Source organism: Piliocolobus tephrosceles, chromosome X, assembly GCF_002776525.5.
Source record: "Piliocolobus tephrosceles isolate RC106 chromosome X, ASM277652v3, whole genome shotgun sequence".
Lineage (NCBI taxonomy): Eukaryota > Metazoa > Chordata > Mammalia > Primates > Cercopithecidae > Piliocolobus > Piliocolobus tephrosceles.
The window spans coordinates 1,472,006-1,492,883 of record NC_045455.1 but is presented as its reverse complement, the minus strand read 5'-3'; the positions used below and the strand labels follow the sequence as shown (position 1 = coordinate 1,492,883).

Below are 20,878 nucleotides of genomic sequence, written 5' to 3'. Positions count from 1 at the left end.
CTTGAGACGGAGTCTTGCTGTGTCTCCTGGGCTACAGTGCAGTGGCCGGATCTCAGCTCACTGCAAGCTCCGCCTCCCGGGTTCCCGCCATTCTCCTGCCTCAGCCTCCGGAGTAGCTGGGACTACAGGCGCCCGCCACCTCGCCCGGCTAGTTTTTTGTATTTTTAGTAGAGACGGGGTTTAGTATTTTTTTTAGTAGAGACGGGGTTTTTTTAAGTAGAGACGGGGGTTTCACCGTGTTAGCCAGGATGGTCTCGATCTCCTGACCTCGTGATCCGCCCGTCTCGGCCTCCCAAAGTGCTGGGATTACAGGCTTGAGCCACCGCGCCCGGCCTTGAGCCACCGCGCCCGGCCTTACTTTCTTTATAAGATGAATCATCCATCTAAAATAGCGGCAACCACCGCTGCAGACCTCAATCTATGGTACATACCAAGCATTTCCACTTTTTCCTGTTATGTCGTGACCTTTTTCTGCTTCTCGGGGGCACTTCCAGCATCACTAGTGGCACTTCGTGTGGGTCCTCCTCTCCCGTGACTGCCGGCTGTAGGGACCACTGAGACGCTGATGGTTTTATAAAGACCACTGAATGAGATAAAGGACAGGACGGGGCTTTGGGCACCGGATCCACCTCCACACGTCCTCACTGTTATTTAGAGGCCTCATGGAAGTATATTTCCCCAGGTAGCCTTGATTGCCATCTGCATTCAACTGTAAAATCGAGAATATCAAGGTTGGAAGGAGCCATAAACATCCTATTACCTGACTCTCGTAGGTTAAGACGCCTTCTGAGACATTCCCACACAGCCGTCTGCCTGATACTGAATGTCGCTGCGGAAAAGAACTCAAGACCTGCCAGGCAGCCCATTCCATTTAACCTGCTTTGCCTATTAGAGAGTTCCTTCCCTTCCTTCCCCTCTATTCTCTCTCTCTCTCTCTCTCTGTAGTAAGAATGGGAAAGAGTAGAACAAGGACCTGGATCTGTACCTGACTATGAACAATCGAGATAACTCACCACCTTCAGACCAGCCTGAAAGTTCTTTCCTACAACGAGTCAAAACGTGCTCCAGAGTTCTGCCAACGACCCTCAAGCAAAACTTCTTTCTTTCTTTTTTTTTTTTTTTTGGACCAGTGGGATGGCAACAGTGAGTTGAACTAATATTAACTTGTCAGTTGGTTTCCTTAAAATTAGTTCAATGTGTTCTCAACTTGGACCTGACAAAATCCCGGCGATGAGGCTCATCAGTGTCTCTAAGCCCTGGCGACGCTACCCAGGACACCCGAGCCGGATTCTGATTGGGGCTGTGATTTGGCCTCTGCGGTGGGTGCGCCACGGGAGAGGAAACCATCCCAACCTCTGACTCAGGTCCGCGAGCCCACTCACACCTAGGAGATCGCTGAAAGACAACGCTTCCCAGCCTCGGCGCTACCCACATTCCAGACCAGACGGTCTCTGTTGCAGGGAGCAGTCCTGTGTGTCACGAGACATTCGGCAGCATCCCTGGCCCCTGCCCGCCGGCTTCCAGAGCACACGCTCTCTCCTCCCAGGTCACGAAGATCAAAAGTGTCCCAGGTACTGCCAATGTCCCCTGGCGGATGAAGCCAGCCCCAGGTGAGAGCCACTGGTGCGGGCTGTGCACACGGCCTCCTTTGGTGCACACGGCCTCCTTTGGTCTCCGTGTAGTGTCTTTAGTGATCCTTCTTAAAGAGAATATGCTACCTGGGATCGTAGCTGAACTTCTTAGGGGAGAACCAGATGTTGTTACACGGAGACCATGACATTTTTCTCATTACATAAACAAAACTGACCAAGAAAAAATGCGTATTCTTCTTCCTCTATTTCAATTAAGATTGCCCGTTGTGTTGTACATGGGCTCAGCTCCTATTTGTTTGGCTATTAGTGTAGTAGTTCTACTATTTTTTTGTGATTTTTCTCAACCAACACAAGGACACCTTTGAAGCAGTAATAACGTCACAGTTTCCATTTGAAGCTTGAGGTTAGAGGACACTCAAAATCAGGTTTGATCAATAGCATAATAATGAAGATTAAAAAGTGATTTTTGGTTTCTTAGGAAGCTATTGGAACAATTTATCATAGCCAGTCAGGTAGTCAATACAAACAAGACTTACTGGAGAAAAATAATCACTAGCGTAGGTAATAAAAATTTAATTGATTTACATTTATTATTAAAAAATGAATGTATAATTTGTCAGAGTTAAATATTTATAGCTCCAGTTTTAAAAAATTGATCTCTATGCTTTGTACTTGTAAGCTACACAGACAGGTATACTCAATGTTGTTTCAAATGATGCCAGAAAAACAGCTGCATGTGAGTTACTATAACAGATGATGGTGAAGGTTTTCTATTTTCCTAATTTTATTGTTGTTTTTAAATTTTAAACTTAAGTTGTACCTATATATATTTTCTTTTCATTTTATTTAAAAATAGCTTACTGTAAATTTAATGTGTGAATGTTAAGTAGAGAGTTTAATTGTATAGCCTTGGAGTTGCGGCATTTCCACATGGAGGGAGAAGTTGGAGAATAATATTCACAATTAAAGTGTATTCCACATGCCAGGGAATTTCCTATAGTCACCTCATTTTCTGTACTATCCCATTTTACCAGAAGGAAACAAAGATTCAAAAAAAGTTAAGTAATTTGCCTTCAAAACCCATAGAGAACATCTACAACAAAACCAAATGACAAACTATTTCCACAGGCCCCAAAATGTGAGCAGGTGGGGACAGTCACCAACTAAAAAGTCCTCCTAGTATCAGCATCTGTGTCCAAAACCAGGGGGCACCTCACAGCCTTGAGAGCAGAGGAGGCCTCAGCAGCTGGGGTACGGCCTGAAAGGCAGCACAGCACATGGAACAGAAGCACGAACCATCATGGGGGCTGCAGATTCTGATTTTACTAAGAGACTGCAGTTGGCCCTTGGTAAACTCTGGAGGGGCAAGGTGCCTGGGCCTCATAAACAGTTGAAAGGTTCCTCCCTGAGCGGAGCTCTATTCTGGGGGAAAAGTGCTGAGATTGGAAGCAAATCAAGCAGGATAGAGACACTAAGAGCAAAGGAAAAGAAAGCCCAGACCACAGTGATGGAAAACAGAGGAGGCTCATCTCAGAAAGTACGAGGTCATCTTTTCACTCACTTTGTGGACAACGGAAGTAACAGAAGATGGACCTCTCTGACAGCAAGTTAGATTACTTAGGTAAAATGAGCCAGTTCCTAGAAAAACAGAAACTGCTAAAAGAGACTCAAAAATAAATGAGAAATCAAGTAGACTTACAACAAATAGAGGTTTAATTGGTAATTAAAACTTTTCTGCAAAGAAAAGCCCAGGCCCACATGGCTTAACTTATAAATTCTACCAAACATTTGAAGAAGAAGAATACCAAACCTTCACAAATTCTTTCAGAAAGAAAGAAAGAAAGAGAGAGAGAGAGAGAAGGAAAGAAAGAAAAAAGAAAGAAAGAAAGAAAGAAAGAAAGAAAGAAAGAAAGAAAGAAAGAAAGAAAGAAAGAAAGGAGAGAGAAGAGGAAGAAACACAATCTAACTCATCCCATGAGGTCAGTATCATCCTGACACCAAAACCAGACTGACTTGTAATCAAAGGAAGAGAAAACTACAGGCCAATATCCTCAATGAATATCAATGCAAAATCATCAAAAAAAAATACTAGCAAACCAAATCCAGCAACATCGAAAAAAGATTATATGACACAGCCGAGTGGGATTTATCTCAAGAATGCAAGGGCGGTTCAATACACAAAAATCAATGTAACACAACACTTCCAAAGAGTACAGGACAAAAACCACGTGGTCATCTCAATAGGCACAGAAAAAGCATTTGAGAAAATCCAACACCCCTCCAGAATAAAGCACCTAAAAAGCTGGGAATAGAACAGAATTTCCTCAGCCTGGCAAGGGGCATCTACAGAAAAGTCACAGTTACAGAGAAGAATCTGAGTGCTTTCCCTGTAGCTCAGGAGTAGAAGGAGGAGGTCTGCTCTCCTGTTTCTATTTAATGTTGTAATGGAGGCTCTAGATAAAAGTTAGTACAGAAGAAAAAGAGAATGAAAGACAGAGAGAAAGAAAGGCAAGGTCTCCATGCTAGAAATGAAGAAGTGAAACTATTTCTGTCTGAAATTTCATAAGAACAGTGCAGACCGAGGCAGAGTGGGGGCAGTGCAAGTGGAGCAGGGTTGGCCAGGAGCTGGTAATGATGGATGCACTTTTCCTCTGATTTTTCATATGTTTAAAATTTTATGCAACCTTTGGCCAGGTGCAGTGGCTCAGACCTGTAGTCCCAGCACTTTGGGAGGCCGAGGCAGATCGCCTGAGGTCAGGAGTTCGAGATCAGCCTGGCCAACATGGCAAAACCCTGTCTACTAAAAACACAAAAATTAGCCCAGCATGGTGGTGCATAATACCTGTAATCCCTGCTACTTGGGAGACTGAGGCAGGAGAATCACTTGAACCTGGGAGGCAGATATTGCAGTGAGCCAAGATCACGCCACTGTACTCCGGTCTGGGTGATAGAGACTCTGTCTCAAAAAACAAAAACAAAATTTTATGTAACTTTTAAATAAAAGTTAATATTGAAAGATGTTTTTAAAGGAATAATACACATTCTCAGAAAACTCAGAGATTTCTAAATCAAAAGAGAAACCATGCCACTTTTTCCTTGTTTTTTTTTTTTTTTTTTTTTTTTTTAGGCAGGTTAGCCCCAGTTCATGATGGTGGTCTAAAGCTATTGGCTAATTTTACACAAATCAGAACCCATTAACTTTTCATTTAATCCAAGTCTATCACAAAATATCTAGTCAAATATTTACTGATTTTATTTTATTAAGAGGGAAAAACCCAACAGTCTGTGCTCATAACCAACAGGTATGTAGAGATGTAAGCTGTTTCAACTGTTTTCCCCGTCATTCTTCCTTACGGAACATAAGTAATTCACAAATCCGGTCCCTCTCCTCTTCCCCTAATTAACCTGTAATTAACCCAATGAATTCTTTAAGAACTCGGTTCGATGTCACTCTCCTGGGGGTTGGCTTCCCAGCGCTTCCTGGCTGGGTCTCAAGCCTCTGCCACAGGGAGAAGGCTCCTTCACTTTTCCCCAGTGTCTAACTCAGGGGGTTGCCGCATGCTCCTTTGTAAGATCAGGTGGCCGCGGTGGGGCTCCCTCACTGGCCTGTGTCTGTCCTTATTCGGTCAAGGGCTGTTCCTGGCACACACAGGACAGGGGATGAGCCTGGCAGGGCTGAGTGAGAAGATGTGAGAAGGGACAGATAAAGAGACAGACCAACTCCCATTGTTACTCGCCAATGCCTCGCCTGTCGTTATTGTACACCACAAACATACACAAAGGAAGTTTCCATGTTTTTCAGTATCTTCTTAATACCTTTATAAAGTATATCAAACTTAGCATTTAAACTTATTTATTTGGTTTATGATCCCTCTGTTTTTAATCTTTTAATATTTCTGTATACTCGATAGGAACTTCCCTTCGATCATTTTATACTTTTATCAAAGTAAAATTCTAAGCCAGGCATGATGACTCACACCTGTAATCCCAGCACTTTAGAAGGCTGACGCAGGCAGATCACCTGAGGTCAGGAGTTTGAGACCAGCCTGACCAACATGGTGATACCCTGTCTCTATTAAAAATACAAAAATTAGCCTGGCATGGTGGTGGGCACTTGTAATCCCAGCTACTCAGGAGGCTGAGGTAGAAGAATCTCTTGAACCCAGGAGGCAGAGGTTAAGGTGAGCCGAGATCATGCCGTTGCACTGCAGCCTGGGTGATAGAGTGAGACTCCATGTCAGAAAAAAAAAAAAAAAAGTAAAATTCTACTTGGCCAGAACCATTATTAGGTTGTTTTTCATTTTTTAATATCATGGTTTAATTAATTAATTTAATTGGACCCTTCCAAAAGGAAGCTTATTAAAACATTTAATAGAACCTTAAAGAAAATCCTCACTTGTTGTATTTATTTTGTTAAATTGGTTCGAATTTAAGAAATCCTCCCTGAAGGTTGACTTTACTTACAGAATGTCAGTAGATTTACCAGGAAAACACTTGTACTGTCATGATGTGAGCGAACCCCAGAAGATGAGGATGCTTCATAATTAATGCCTCCAGCTCTTAACATATGCAGCCATCTGCGCTCTCCCCTGCGCAGTCTGCCGGCTTGTTAATAATGCATTCACGTTTGTCTGTAGCCCATACGAGTTGTATGACAGGAGAGATCAGAAAACACATCCATTTCACCCAGTCTAAGTTGCCAGTCGGGTGGATAACAGGTCAGTTTATTATTAGCTGTAGTTTCAGGTGAGAGTGACATGACTCAAAATAAGGTGACTAAACTAAGAGAGGAGCATGTAATCCGCCCTCATACAGACAGTGCAGAGGCCAGCAGCCCAGTCCTGAGGATCCCAGCCTCCGTCCAGCTCACCTTGCTTTGAAGACAACGCCACCACTGTCCCAGCCCCCAGTGACAGGAGAGCGGATGGGGTCACCCTGGCTCCTGCCTGGGCACCCTTGTTCTACCCCGGCCTCTGCTGCATTTCCTGGGTAATTCACTCTCCATCCAGGCTCCTGTCAGAGAAGGCCCTGGTGCTGTCATTGCAAAGTTTTTTCTTTTTTTCTTTTCTTTTTTTTTTTTTTGAGGCGGAGTCTCGCTCTGTCACCCAGGCTAGAGTATAGTGGCGTGATCTCAGCTCACTGCAACCTCTGCCTCATGAGTTCAAGCGATTCTCCTGCTTCAGCCTCCCAAGTAGCTGAGATTACAGGCACGCACCACCATGCCCAGCTAATTTTGTATTTTCAGTAGAGACGTGGTTCACCATGTTGGCCAGGCTGGTCTTGAACTCCTGACCTTAGGTGATCTGCCTGCCTCGGCCTCCCAAAGTGCTGGGATTACAGGTGTGAGCCACCGTGCCCAGCCCCCTCAATGTAGTCTTAGTAGATGAGCAGTCCTAGCTCCCAGATCAGATGGGAGAGCTGTAAGACCGGGTCCACGTTGCCCTGTGCTGTGAGGAAGAGCCGTGATTGTTCCACTGAGGCTTGAGAGACGACCTCGGAGTGGAGAGGGTTAGAGGGCAGGCCAAGGGTTGTCGATCACAGTAGGAAGTGAAGTTGGCACGATTCCAGTTGCCACCTACTCCCTGCTGGCATGTAATCTGCATGGAGGTTGGCGTCATCAGAAACCAGAACCTTCTCTGATAGAAAACAGGGAAAGCACCGAGCACCCATCTTGTTGACAGTGCTGTCCAGGGCTTGCTCCTGAAGAGGCTGTGAGATCCAGGGGTACATGTGATCTTCTGGCTGGGCAGGTACCAAGGCCATAGACCCCGACTCCTGTGCAGAACCATGTATTCCCCGCCCAGGCTTGGTGCGCTGGAGGGAATGAAAATAAAGAACCTCTTAACATTTAGTTGGAGAAATAATAAAATATCATTTTCCATAGTCAAACAGAATAGGATAAAATAACAGCAAACACTTCTCTGACACAGTTCCGAGAGCCTTGTGTATATGAATTCGTGCAATCCCATAGTCATCCAATGAGGCGAGGACTGTCATTGTCCCTGTTTCACAGACAACGGGCCGAGGGCTCCTCTAGCTTTCCCACACCTCACAGCTGGTACGTGCAAACCCGGGGCTTGAGCCCCAGCAGTGTGGCTCGGGTCTGCTGCACTGACCCATGTCTGAGTTGTTACGTGCACAAGGGATGCTACAGACATTTATGAGACACACACGGCGGTGGCTGTTATACATTATCACTGGGGAGCTGAATCCATCAGGGGTCCCAGTTACAAGCAACTGAAACGAATCATGCTATTGCTTTTTTTTTTTTTTTTTTTTTTTGGAGAGAAGTCTCACTCTGTCTGTCGCACAGGCTGGAGTACAGTGGTGCGACCTCGGCTCACTGCAACCTCCACCTCCTGGGTTAAAGCGATTCTCCTGCCTCAGCCTCCCGAGTAGCTGGGATTACAGGCACCTGCCACCATGCCAGTTGATTTTTGTATTTTTAGTAGAGACGGGGTTTCATCATGTTGACCAGGCTGGTCTCAAACTCCTGACCTCAGATGATCTGCCCATCTTGGCCTCCCAAAGTGCTGGGATTACAGGTGTGAGCTACTGCACCTGGCTGAATCATGCTATCTTAGGAGTCGGAGGTAATCAACTGAAAGGATACAAGGGCTCAAAGAATTGAAGGAGGCCAGAAAGCCAGGATTAGAAATGGCTCAGAAAATTACCAAGAGAGATTGAGGGGCAGGAGCTGGCTGGGTCTGAACTGCAAACATTCCTTTGGGTCCCTGGTCCAAGAATAACTAACATCCGTGTGCTTTGGTCCAACACCACACACTGGCTGTCCCAGGGAACAGAAAGAGGAGCCTCTCTCCTCACATTCCTTGTAGTTAAAGACCATACCTTGCCCGTTCCGCACCAAATGGTTCCCTCCCGTATCAGGTGCCAAAGAGGGGGTGCACGAGGAATAGCCGCTCACCTGAAGCAGTAAGGGGCGAGTGGCTGTTGGAACGATCCTCTGTCCGAGGCCATGCACAGTGGCACCTCCAGGAGGGAGAGCAAGGCTGTAGAGGCAGGCATGGGTGCCTGCTGAGAAAGCTGGCAAAGCTGGAGGCCCAGAAACCATCCCACGTCCCCCAGCAGGCCCCACCAAGAGGGGGAACCTGAGGCCAGCCTCCACAGGCAGAGGGAACGTGATACACAGTTGATGTGTTGGGGAAGCAGCTGGGGTGAACAGGGAGGACATGGAAGACACCAAGAGATGTGTCCCAGTGCCCCACAGCCTGGAGGCTCACATCTTCAACAGGGATGACTGTCAGGGTCTGTAATCCCAGCACTTTGGGAGGCCAAGTGCTCACGGAACAGAAGCACAAACCAGCACGGGGGCTGCAAAAAATGGTGCTTTGCAAAAAACGGTGGCGACGTGAACGTCCCTCCACTGTAGGAATCCACAAAAGCAGTGCAAGAGACCATCATAGCATCAAAAAATTACAGGTCTAGCACTCTGTCTAGCAGAGAGAGCACACCATGTGCCACAGGATACCTGTCTGTGTTTCTGTCTCTCTCTCTTTTTTCTTTCTTTAGATGGAGTCTTTCTCTTTTTTTTTTTTTTTTTTTCTTTTTTGAGATGGAGCCTTTTTTCTTTCTCTCTTTCTCTTTCTCTCTTTTTTTTGAGATGGAGTCTTTCTTTCTTTCTTCTTTCTTTCTCTCTTTATTTCCATTCTCTCTCTCTTTCTCTCTCTCCTTTTTGAGATGAAGTTTCTTTCCTCTTTCTTTCTTTCTTTCTTAGACAGACTCTCGCTCTGTCACTTAGGCTGGAGTTCAGTGGTGTGATCTCGGCTCACTGCAACCTCTGCCTCCTGGGTTCAAGAGATTCTCCTGTCTCAGCCTCTCGAGTAGCTGGGATTACAGGCACCCACCACCACGCCTAGCTAATTTTTGTATTTTTAGTAGAGATGGGGTTTCCCCATGTTGCCCAGGCTAGTCTCAAATTCCTGAGCTCCAGTGATCTGCCCACCTTGGCCTCCCAAAGTGCTGGGATTACAGGCATGAGCCACCACGCCCGGCCCCTGTATTAGTTTCTTTTTGCTGTATAGCAAATGATCCGAGGCTTAGGTGCTTAAAACCATACACATTTCTCACTCTTTGTTTCCGTGGGTCAAGAGTCTGCATGTGACCAGCTGGGTCTTCTGACTGGGGCCTCACAAGGCTGAAGTCAAGGTGCTGCTGGGCCAGGTGCTCATCTGAAGGTCAAGGTCACCTTCCAAGCTTACTGGCTGTTGGCAGCATTCAGTTCCTCGTGCTTGTGGGACTGAGGCCCCTGTTTCCTGCTGCTGCCTGCTGGGAACTGCTCTCAGTTACTGGAGGCCCCTCTGCTCCCTCTCATGTGGCTCCCCGCAAAGCACGGCGGTTTGCTCCCTCAAGGCCAACAGGAGCACATCTCTGCAGCCTCCAATCTCTCTGACTTTCCCTATCTTGTATCCAGTTCCACCCAAGATAACCTTCCCTTTGACTAGCTCAAAGTTGACTGATTAGGGATCTTAATTCCACTGAAGAATTCCTTCATCTTTACAAGAGAATGTAACCTGATCAGGGGAGGCACATCAGGCTCTGTTCCCACCGGGGAGAGGGGACTGCAGTGGAGCCCCCCAGCATGGGCTGGGAATGTTGTGAGCCCTATCAGAACTGTCTCCTGAAGTCCTGGAGACAGAAGCGGCTCAGGAAGGAGGGGAGCACTGTAGCGCTGAGTCTACAGGGTGGATGAGGTGGAAGATGTTCCAGGGGGATGAGACAGCAATGCTGAGAAAGGAAGGAAATCTGGGTGGATACGTAGAGGTTGGCCAGATTATGAGAGACTGTGACAACCCGTTGGAGAAGTTTGTATTTCATGCTATAAAAAGCAACCAAATCTAGTTAATATACCCTAAGTTGGGTAATAGGATCAGATTCTTTACAGTAAAGCTTACAAAAGTAAAATCATTTTATAATTGTATTACAGCAAACAACAGGGTTTAAAAATGGTCCCTTAAAAATGAGCCTTAAAAATAAGCAGCCACTTAATACTCATTTGGGTCCAAAAGCCACAAAGCTATTGACATTTTCTTTATGCTGAGGAAGTCTTGGTGGTATCGATTCTCATACAGCAGAGATCAAGACGAACATCTTGTACCTCCTCTCCCCCACCTGCCTCTGAAGCAAACCCTGATCTGATGACATTGTCATGAGGCCTGCTCGCCCTCAGCAGCTTCCTAGTGTGCCCTGGGTGTGGGCATCCAGCGCCAATAAATGGAGGAAAATGGGGAGACTGGGAGAGGTGGGAGCAGGTGGGAGGAAAGGAAGTGGGGAGGCAGGCAGGGAGGCGGAGAAAGTCAGCTTAAGGAAAAAGTGGGACCTCTGGTCACACCAGGGTTCAGGGAGTGGCAAGAGGTTCCGAGCCCTGCCTGCTACTGACCCGAGGCTCACACGGCCTCACCAGCCTCGCATCAGTCACAGTTCCGAGTCCTCAGGAATAACAACTAAAAGAGTTAATTATTAAAACTTTTTCCATTGTAATGTATATGGAATTCTGAACAATGGAAAATCAGAGCCCAAACAGGTGATAAAGAGGCTCATTAAGAGCCTTGTGAACCTGAGAGCACATCCAGAATCCCCCTCTCACTTACATATGCGAAAGACACAAGCTCCGGCCAGTCTCCCGCAGACACTCCCCCATCCCCCATCAGGCAATGTGATGTGCTCACCGCGACCGCAGGCCTGCTCCTCTGCTTCTCATCACTTCACCCATCCCGTTCAGCAGATGCTCCCCTTGAAGAGCTGGAAAAAACGGGTGTTTAGGAAAGGCCTTGAAGATAGAAATGAATGCAAATGCTCTTTTTTTTTATTTTTTTATTTTTTTTGAGATGGAGTCTCGCTCTGTCGCCCGGGCTGGAGTGCAGTGGCCGGATCTCAGCTCACTGCAAGCTCCGCCTCCCGGGTTCACGCCATTCTCCTGCCTCAGCCTCCCGAGTAGCTGGGACTACAGGCGCCGCCACCACGCCTGGCTAGTTTTTTGTATTTTTAGTAGAGACGGGGTTTCACCGTGTTAGCCAGGATGGTCTCGATCTCCTGACCTCGTGATCCGCCCGTCTCGGCCTCCCAAAGTGCTGGCATTACAGGCTTGAGCCACCGCGCCCGGCCAATGCTGTTGTTATTAATAATATTTCAAAGTGGGCACACGGAACTCGATGACTTTTAATTTAATTTGATTTGATTAGTCGGGGGCAAAAGACTTTTTATTTTTATCTCCAAAGGCTGAACGCAGGTCAGGTGCACAGAGGGCAGCACGGTTTGCTCAGGGTGTGGGGTTCTGGCTGACCACGTGCGCCCAAAACCTTTCTCAGGGCTTCTGAGAGCAGACTGAAGGAAGTGGAGCACCAGCCTCTCTGGCTGCAGAGACTCTCCAGGCACTTTCTTTTCACGTGAGATGTCACACTAACCCAAGCTCGGTCACTTTACTACTTCCTGCTAAGCTAGTCCGGAGACTGATCATTTCTATCCAAAATTGGCAAGCCTCCCTTCCTTTAGATTTCAGATTGAAGAACAGGAGAAAATGTTCAGAAAATGGTCTACAGTGGAAAGGTACTGGTTTAAACTTAACCTACTTGCTGTTTGAAACAAGTTCTTTTAGTTAAAGTGAAATTCTCTTTGTAAAATATCATTTTAAGAAATTTTCATAATGCATTTTGCTTTTTTAAAGTTTTGTATTTAGTAAAATGCAAAAAGTCTAATCCTTCTGAAGACTTCCTTATTACATCTCCTCTCCTCACACACCCACTTGTACTCACACCCCCGATCCAAAGGTTCATGGGGATACTTTGTTATGTAATTTTGTTGTCAATGTGATTCATAGGTTTTTGGTTTTGCTGTCTAGTTGCTCTGTTTTAATTTTGGGATTTAGAAAGATTAAACGCTATGCCACCACCACCTTTCACTTTGAACATTTTGAAGACAAATATTTCCTACTTGTGACTAACATACCCAGCCAAATTATCCATCACCATAAGGTCAGAAAAATATTTTAACTGTTGATGTTTCATGCACCCTTTCCCAGGAAGCTACTACAGAATACATTCCACTAAATTAAACAGATAAATCAAGGAGGAAGACATCACAGAATGCAGAAAATAAGGGCTTATGAGAGAGGTAGAGGGAATTCCTGACACCTGTAAAGTGCAGCCTGAATATAGAAGTATGCAACAAGTTTAGAAAGTCACCATCAGATTGGGGCAGGATGCCAAAGGGTGACAGGAGGGATGTCTCCAGAAAAAAAAAAAATACAATGGCACTGACAAATATGAGTGTATGGCTATGAACTAGTAGAAAGTATACAGAAAGCTAAGAAAATGAGGCTGGGCACAGTGGCTCATGCCTGTAATCCCAGCACTTTGGGAGGCTGAGGCAGGAGGATCACTTGAGGTTAGGAGTTCAAGACCAGCCTGGCCAACATGGTGAAACCCTGTCTCTACTAAAAATACAAAAATTAGCTGGGCATGGTGGTGGGCCCCAGTAATCCCAGCTACTCAGGAGGCTGAGGCAGGAGAATCGCTTGAACCAGGGAGGCAGAGGTTGCAGTGAACTGAGATGGCACCACTGCACTCCAGCCTGGGCAACAAAGCGAGACTCTGTCTCAAAAAAGAAAGCTAAGAAAATGAAAGATGGAGGCGATGATTATCTTCAAGGAAAAAGGGTCGTATAAGAAAGAAGATGCAGTGGGCCGGGCATGGTGGCTCACGCCTGTAATCCCAGCACTTTGGGAGGCCGAGGCGGGCGGATCACGAGGTCAGGAGATCGAGACCATCCTGGCTAACACGGTGAAATCCCGTCTCTATTAAAAATAAAAAAAAAAAGATTAGCCGGGCGTGGTGGCGGGCGCCTGTAGTCCCAGCTACTCGGGAGGCTGAGGCAGGAGAATGGCGTGAACCCAGAAGGCGGAGCTTGCAGTGAGCCGAGATTGCACCACTGCACTCCAGCCTGGGCTACAGAGTGAGACTCCGTCTCAAAAAAAAAAAAAAAAAAAAAAAGAAAGAAGATGCAGTGAAAATGCATGAACACAGGCGCGGCAGGTAGCACACGCACTGACATGCAGCTATGATCATGTAATCTTGTTACCGTCACAGGCAGGGATTGAATGGAGACCCGTGGAGCCTCTGAGGGGACACATGCAGTAGAGAGAGGTAGAGGTAGGAGCACGAATGAGCTAAATATTTATCTTCCCATGTAACTGGTGCTGTTGAAATTTTCAAAATTATGCTATAAGCATATGATTTGGAAATATGGACACAATAAAGGTAGAGGAGCAAAAGAGCTATGAGTGATTCTCTGCAGGGGGTTCCGGAGTGGGCAATGGCAAGGACATCGGGTTATTCTTATGGCCGGGTAGCGCTATTTTCTTTTAAAACTATGGAAATGTGGCCGGCCATGTGGCTCACGCCTGTAATCCCAGCACTTTGAGAGGCCAAGGTGTATGGATCACCTGAGGTCAGGAGTTCGAGACCAGCCCGACAACATGGTGAAGCCCTGTCTCTACTGAAAATACAACATTACCGGGTGTGGTGGTGCATGCCTGTAATCCCAGCTACTTGGGAGGCTGAGGCAGGAGAATTACTTAAACCCAGGAAGTGGAGACTGCAGTGAGCCGAGATCATGCTACTGCATTCTAGCCTGAGCGACACAGTGAGACTCCAATAAAAAAAAAAAAAAGGCAAATGCATTTCTTTGGCTAAAATTAAAGTTTTTACAAAGTTTCATTGTACTACAGAAAATAAACTCTTGGTGTGCCCCGTAGGATTACACAGAAGAAAACCAACCATTCGATGCCTTTCTTCTTCCATTCCCAATCAGAAGGTTATTTCTGACCCACTGAAATATTACCTACAAAGAAGATGAGAGCCTCCTGCAGCAGTCTCGAGTGGTCTGAGAGCTGAACCCAGGTTTGAGGCCTATCTCCAGGTGGTCCTGAATATCCGTGCATCCAGGGACCTTGTTAGGATGAACTCACCAGAGGCGTCCTGGGTTGCTCAATGCAGAGACTCTTACCCAGGGTGTCACTCTGAGAGATACACGTGCCTGAGCCTCTTCCCTGAAGACAGACCCAGCAGATCTGGAGGGAGGCCCCTGTGACGCACCCTGTGATGAGCTGCTGATCCGAGCTGCGTGGAACCTCAGCGGGGGTGTGAGCTATCAGGAACCTGCCACTGGACTGCAGCGACCAGGAGAATACGGGTTCTGTGCATCCGACAGCAGGGACCAAGCAGAAAGGAAAAACCCTTGCTGAGCAGACTGTGCACTGGGCAGCCTGCCAGCCACTTTATACAGATTCTGTCATTCAGCTGGGGTCTCTCTGCTCCCTGATACTAACCACACCCACCAGACCATCTTCCCTCCAGCTGGAAGACGTGGACCTGGGCCAGGGCCTTCTTCCCTGGATGAGGCAGTGAAAATCAGGGAGACCCAGCAGGATGGGTGAGAGAAGTGTGCTTGGGGAAGGTGGCCCCTAGTGCCTGGCCTCAGGCAAAGTTGTTTTCTGTGGATCCAAGAAGTAGGTGGCGTGATTGTGCCCAGTTTACAGACAGGCAAGCAGGGGCCTCGGCAGGCTAACGCATTGCTGCAGGATGCACCGTGCCCTCCCCTGACTGCAGAGCTGATGTTTTCAATTCCTTCATTCCACCTTAGCAAGATGGGCCTTGCGGGGGAAGTGAGGGAGAAGCAGGTGTGTGCTAGAGACCAACGACACCCACTGTGGGTTCCAGCTGTCCTGGGGTGGGTCAGGCCAGCAGACTGCAGGGACGGGGCTGGGAATTGCCGTGATTAGGAGACAGGTGATCCAGCCGCAAGCCTGTGGTGGCCTTGGGATCTAGCTGGCCCGGGGATGATTCCTGCCTTCACTGTCTTCAAATAGTGGGATTTTGGACTTAGGTCTCCTCATCAGAAAAACCGGAGCAGTGGAGCCCCGCACTCGTGCTGCCGTCTGTTTACAGAAGTACACAGGGGTGGGTGTGAGATTCCTGGCACATGGCCAAGTCTCCAGCGTCAGCTTCCATCTCCTCCTTAAAGTGATCCAAGCTGAAGCATGCACTGGTGCAGCCTGTATGATGACATTCAACGTGGTGAGGTTGTGAGCTGCCAACACAACTATGGCGGCATCAGAGTTTTTCTTCACGTATGTCACTAAGACAGAAACTCGTCTCATCGATGTTGTTTTGTTTTTGTTGTTGAGACAGGGTCTTGCTCTGTAGCCCAGGCTGGAGCGCAGTGGCACGATTACAGCTCACTGTAGCCTCAACCTTCTGGGCTCAGGTGATCCTCCCACCTCAGCCTGCTGTGTAGCGGGCACCACAGGTGTGAGCCAACATGTCCAGCTAATTTTTTATTTTTTGTAGAGACCAGGGTCTTCCTATGCTGCCTAGGCTGGTTTCGAATTCCTGGGCTCAAGTGATCTGCCTGCCTTGGCCTTGCAAAGCGTTGGGATTTCAGATGTGAGCTACCATGCCTGGCTGTTTTTGTTTGTTTGTTTTGTTTTTTGTTTTGAGACGGAGTCTCGCTCTGTCACACAGGCTGGAGTGCAGTGGGGCAATCTTGACTCACTGAAACCTCTGCCTCTCAGGTTCAAGCCATTCTCATGCCTCAGCCTCCTGAGTAGCTGGGATTACAGGTACACGCTACCACACCCGGCTAAAAAAAAAATATATATATATACATTTGTACTTTTAGTAGAGACATGGTTTCACTATGTTGATCAGGCTGGTCTTGAACTCCTGACTGGTTTCCTTTTTTAAGAGCTTTCTTCTTCATGAGCTCTGTCTTCTGAAATGGAACTCAGAATAATTGAATATTAACATAAAAAGTTATCTCTGGTTCTGGAAACACTTTTTTTCTTTTTCTTTTTAAAATTTTTAACCATTTTAAGTGCACGGTTCAGTGGCATGAAGTATTAGACATTCATACTGTGGTACAAGCACCGCCATCTATTCCAGGACTTTTATATCATCCCAAACTGAAACTCCGTCCCCATTAAATACTTACTGTCCAATCCTCCCTTACCCAGCCCCTGTCAAGCCCCATTCCATCACACTTTCTGTCTCTGTGGATTTTACCTTTCTGGGGACCTCATGTCAGAGGAATCTTACAGCATTTGCCCCTTTAGGCTGGCTTCACTTAGTAGCATACAAAACCATTACGTTTTTCACACACTTTTTTGGCTTTCTGAGCAGACTGAGATAATTTCCAGTTGTCTAAGAATATTTAAGTATTCTTATAAGTTACAATACCTGAAAAATATTTTAAGAGAAACCATTTTATCTTTCTGTTTGAAAAAGTGAATGGGTGGTCGGGTGCGGTGCCTCACGCCTGTAATCCCAGCACTTTGGGAGGCTGAGGTGGGCGGATCATGAGGTCAGGAATTTGAGATCAGCCTGGCCAACATGGTGAAACCCTGTCTCTACTAAAAATACAAAAATTAGCCAGGCGTGGAGGCAGGTGCCTGTAATCCCAGCAACTCAGGAGGCTGAGGCAGGAGAATTGCTTGAACCTGGGAGGCGGAGGTTGCAGTGAGCTGAGATCGCATCATTGACCTCCAGCCTGGGGACAGAGCAAGACCAAACGGGTGAGTTTTCAGTTTTCTAGAAAGTAAACAGTTTAGTTTTATCTTTAAAAGTAAAAAGTTTGGTTTTCATAAATTGAACATTCATTAAAGTGATGTTATGTAATATTCAAGCAACTTGCTTGAGCAAAGGTGCAAATTACTTTGAATAATGCTAAATTTCTAATTATCATCCACCTCTTATTTCAGATACCCTATCATCTTTACTTTGTTGGAGAGGAGCTGTAATAGTCTATGTTAAAGTTACTGTTCAGACAAAGGATTCCAACAAATTGCTTTCATTACTTTACTGGTAATTTTAAGCACTACGAGGAACTTAGTTGTTTTTTTCTGGAAGAAAACTGGAATTAAAATCATTGATCCTTTAGAGAAATAGAACAAAGGAGAAGGGAGTGTACAAAATAAATAAGAAAAGAATTCTTAGCATACTTTCCTTTCTTGTATTCTCACTGAGAAATAAAAAGTAAATGGGACATTGAGAAGCAAAATTAATCCTGATTAGGCTCGCTTTGGGGCAAGCAACCACTTTGCATGATTACCCATTGTTAGGTGTGAAACGGAGCGGGTGATCGCTCATTGTTGAGGAGAAAAGACTTGGAGACCTTGGCTCATCCAGTCTGGCTCCTGACCTGCATCTGAACACCTGAAGGAAGAAACTTTAAGAAGAAGAAGACTTCAAGTGACAGTGGAGACAAAAGTCTGAAAGATGCAGAATTCAAGAACGCATGGCGTCTCGAAATGGGTGTGAAAGTGACAAATAGGAGATCCCCTGACAGCTAAACCCAGGCACGTCCAGGAATCCTGGGATGTGGTGCAAGTTTTCATGGCAGAGCTCACACCGGCATTGTGTGGAAGATGAAATGTTGTTATGCTTTAAGACTGGCACTCATGCTATTCATTAAGAAGTACAACGAAATTTAACGTATTCCATTTTTGACACCAATGTAATGACCAAATTAAACTAGATTTTCAAAAACAATCAGAGGCCCTGCCCTGCAAACTCCTCCTGGGCCCGGGGAGATGTGGATCCAGTTAGTGACGACTCCATCTTGGGTACTGATCCACTACGCTGACTTCAGACCAGCGCCAGTCTCCTGAGTGCCTCTCAACTCCTATGTGATTTCCTGTCCCTAGTGTGTGGACATGTCGGTCTTGATGTGATTACACAAATTATGGGCCATGACACACCTACCACTCTGCCTGTTCTGAAGGGCTGCCTTTAATTGTCTTGCAAAGAGCACTTACACCTCTTCCCTAGGGCACAGAAGCCCTGGGTCTGGGGTGACAGGTACAGAGACCTACCTATCCTCCAGCCACCCAAGACCATGCTTCTGTCTGTAAATTCTCCCAATAAAACACCCTTTACCAACAAATGTGATTGATCTGGCTTATTCCTTGGTTTCTCGGCTCCTTCAGCATTTGGGGGTCGCGTTGCCTATGTGGCCCTTTCCCGGAACAGCAGACAATGTTCTACGTCACGTTCCAGGACAAATGGCCTGGCAGAGCGTGGCAGATGATCTCAGGGGGCTTCTGAGCAGGACCTCACTCTCAGCAGCTCTCCTTCACGGTGACAGGAGTCATGCGGGATGGATGGCCTTGCACGGGGCCCTTTTCACTCTGTGAGTGCTCACGCCTTATGCTCTTCCTTTATTCTGTTAACGCTCATCGGCTAAAATAGCAGTTTATGTATAACTAATTCTTTTAGCATCTGTTGAGCACCATGCTATGCCTAAGGAGAGAAAGACTGATAACTGATGGTAACTGATCATCCAACAGGTTCACATTCAGGTGGGAGACAGACATTTAGATGAATGAGTCTGAAACCTGCTACGCTGGGAGCTTTTACAAAAGCTTGGATCCCACTCCAAACCAACTGAGTCAAAGTGTCTGGGAGAAATGCTGCCTGGGGAAGTACTATTTTATTAGTAGTATTATTTGAGACAGTCTCACTCTGTCACCCAAGCTGCAGTGCAGTGGCAGGATCAGAACTCATTGCAGCCTCAGCCTCTTGGGCTCAAGCAATCCTCCTACCTCAGCTTCCTGAGTAGCCGGGACTACAGGTGTGGGCCACCACACCCAGCTAATTTTATTTTTTATGTGTGTTTTTTTGTCGAGATGGGGTCTTGCTAGGTTGCCTAATCGTCCCACCTTGGCCTCTCAAAGTGCTGGAAGTACAGTTGTGAGCCAAATGCCCAGCCTGGGGAAGTGCTATTGGTTAAAAAAAATTCCCTAAGTGAGTTTAATCTACAACCAGGGTTTAGAAATACTGCTGTGCAAAAATAACTAAGCTTTACTAAGTGGTGCCATTAGGAATGCTAAGGGGGGAGTGATTAATGATAACCAAGCTGGAACCCAGGCAGGTGTAGGGAGAGATGGCATCTGAGAGTGACTAAGAGGGGGCTAAACACAGGGTGGGGCAGAAGATTCCAGAACAAGGGACCAGGGAGGTTAAAGAATGGCCTGTGGAGGGGCAGAAAGTGAAGTTTCTGCCATTGAAGAACTCTAGGGGCTGGGCGTGGTGGCTCATGCCTGTAATCCCAGCACTTTGGGAGGCCAAGGCAGGTGGATCACCTAGGGTCAGGAGTTCAAGATCAGCCTGGGCAACATGGCAAAACCCCGTGTCTATCAAAAATACAAAAATTAGCCAGGTGTGGTGGCAGGTGCCTGTAATCCCAGCTACTGGGGAGGCCGAGGAAGTAGAATCGCCTGAACCTGGGGAGGGGAGATTGCATTGAGCTGGGATTGCACCATTGCTCTCCAGGCTGGGAGACAGAGCGAGACTCTGTCTCAAAAAAAAAAAAAAAAAAAAAAGAACTTTAGGACCAATCCCTGGGGAGATGGTCACCTACGTAACTCTGGACCTGTGGGGATAGCAACTCAAGAGACGCGTGGACAGCATGGGCCAATAACTTGGAGGAGCAAGCCTGTTTGCCCTCGGAGGCCCAGCTTGAGTCACTACCTTCAGGTAACAGCTCTTTCTAGCACCAAAATGACACTCATTACTAATTCACACTTCCTGGTTCTGTGTCTACAGCAATCAGCTCTGGCTTTAGGTTTGTCGTTTCGGGTCTCGGTGCAATAATTCTTTTGAACTGTCTTTACAGGAAGACCTCATTTTTTTGCCCCCACGCCCTTATTTCCCTCCAGTTTTTTTCACTTAAGGGCCAATGAATCCAAGATTTCTTTGGAAAGAAAGGAGGAGGGAGGAATGGAGGACGGGTGTTTATGAGTCTGTGTGTAGGTGAGGGTGTGGCCAGGGTGTTGCCTGAAGCACCCATTTGCAAACCCAAAATTTCAAGTCTTGGGGTTGGCTTCCTAATTGTTGCCTCCTCCTCATTCATTCATCCCTCCAGCACTGTGAAGCAGCTGTGCTGGTAGTTGGTCAGGGGTAGGTCCTGGTTACCTGAGGCTAAGACAATTTCATTCACCTTGGACACTTACTAGTTTGGTGATGCGCACTGACCTCGGGCCTAGGCCGATCATCTCAGGGACTCTGCTACCCGCGTGATGGACTGGCCAGGAGTGGGCACATGACTTCGCTGGTCCATCACTGTGAAGTCTCTCTTGCTTGGATGTGAAGGAAGAAACTTGGAGGCCCTGGAGTTTTTGGCAGTCGTTTCACTTTTGAACTCACTGTGATAGGCACCAACACATTACATTATCGTTGAGTCAGTCTATGGTAGATTATTTCCAAAGATAATCC

General features: G+C 46.7%; 1 long non-coding RNA gene across 1 annotated transcript; it reads left to right on the top strand.

The window, feature by feature from the left end:
- The first annotated feature begins 14,564 nt into the window (after positions 1–14,564).
- Positions 14,565–17,471, top strand: LOC111546373. The gene is made up of 2 exons (XR_004228696.1): positions 14,565–14,746; positions 17,365–17,471. It is a non-coding gene; the product is annotated as a putative protein ATP11AUN (long non-coding RNA).
- The last annotated feature ends 3,407 nt before the right edge of the window (positions 17,472–20,878 follow it).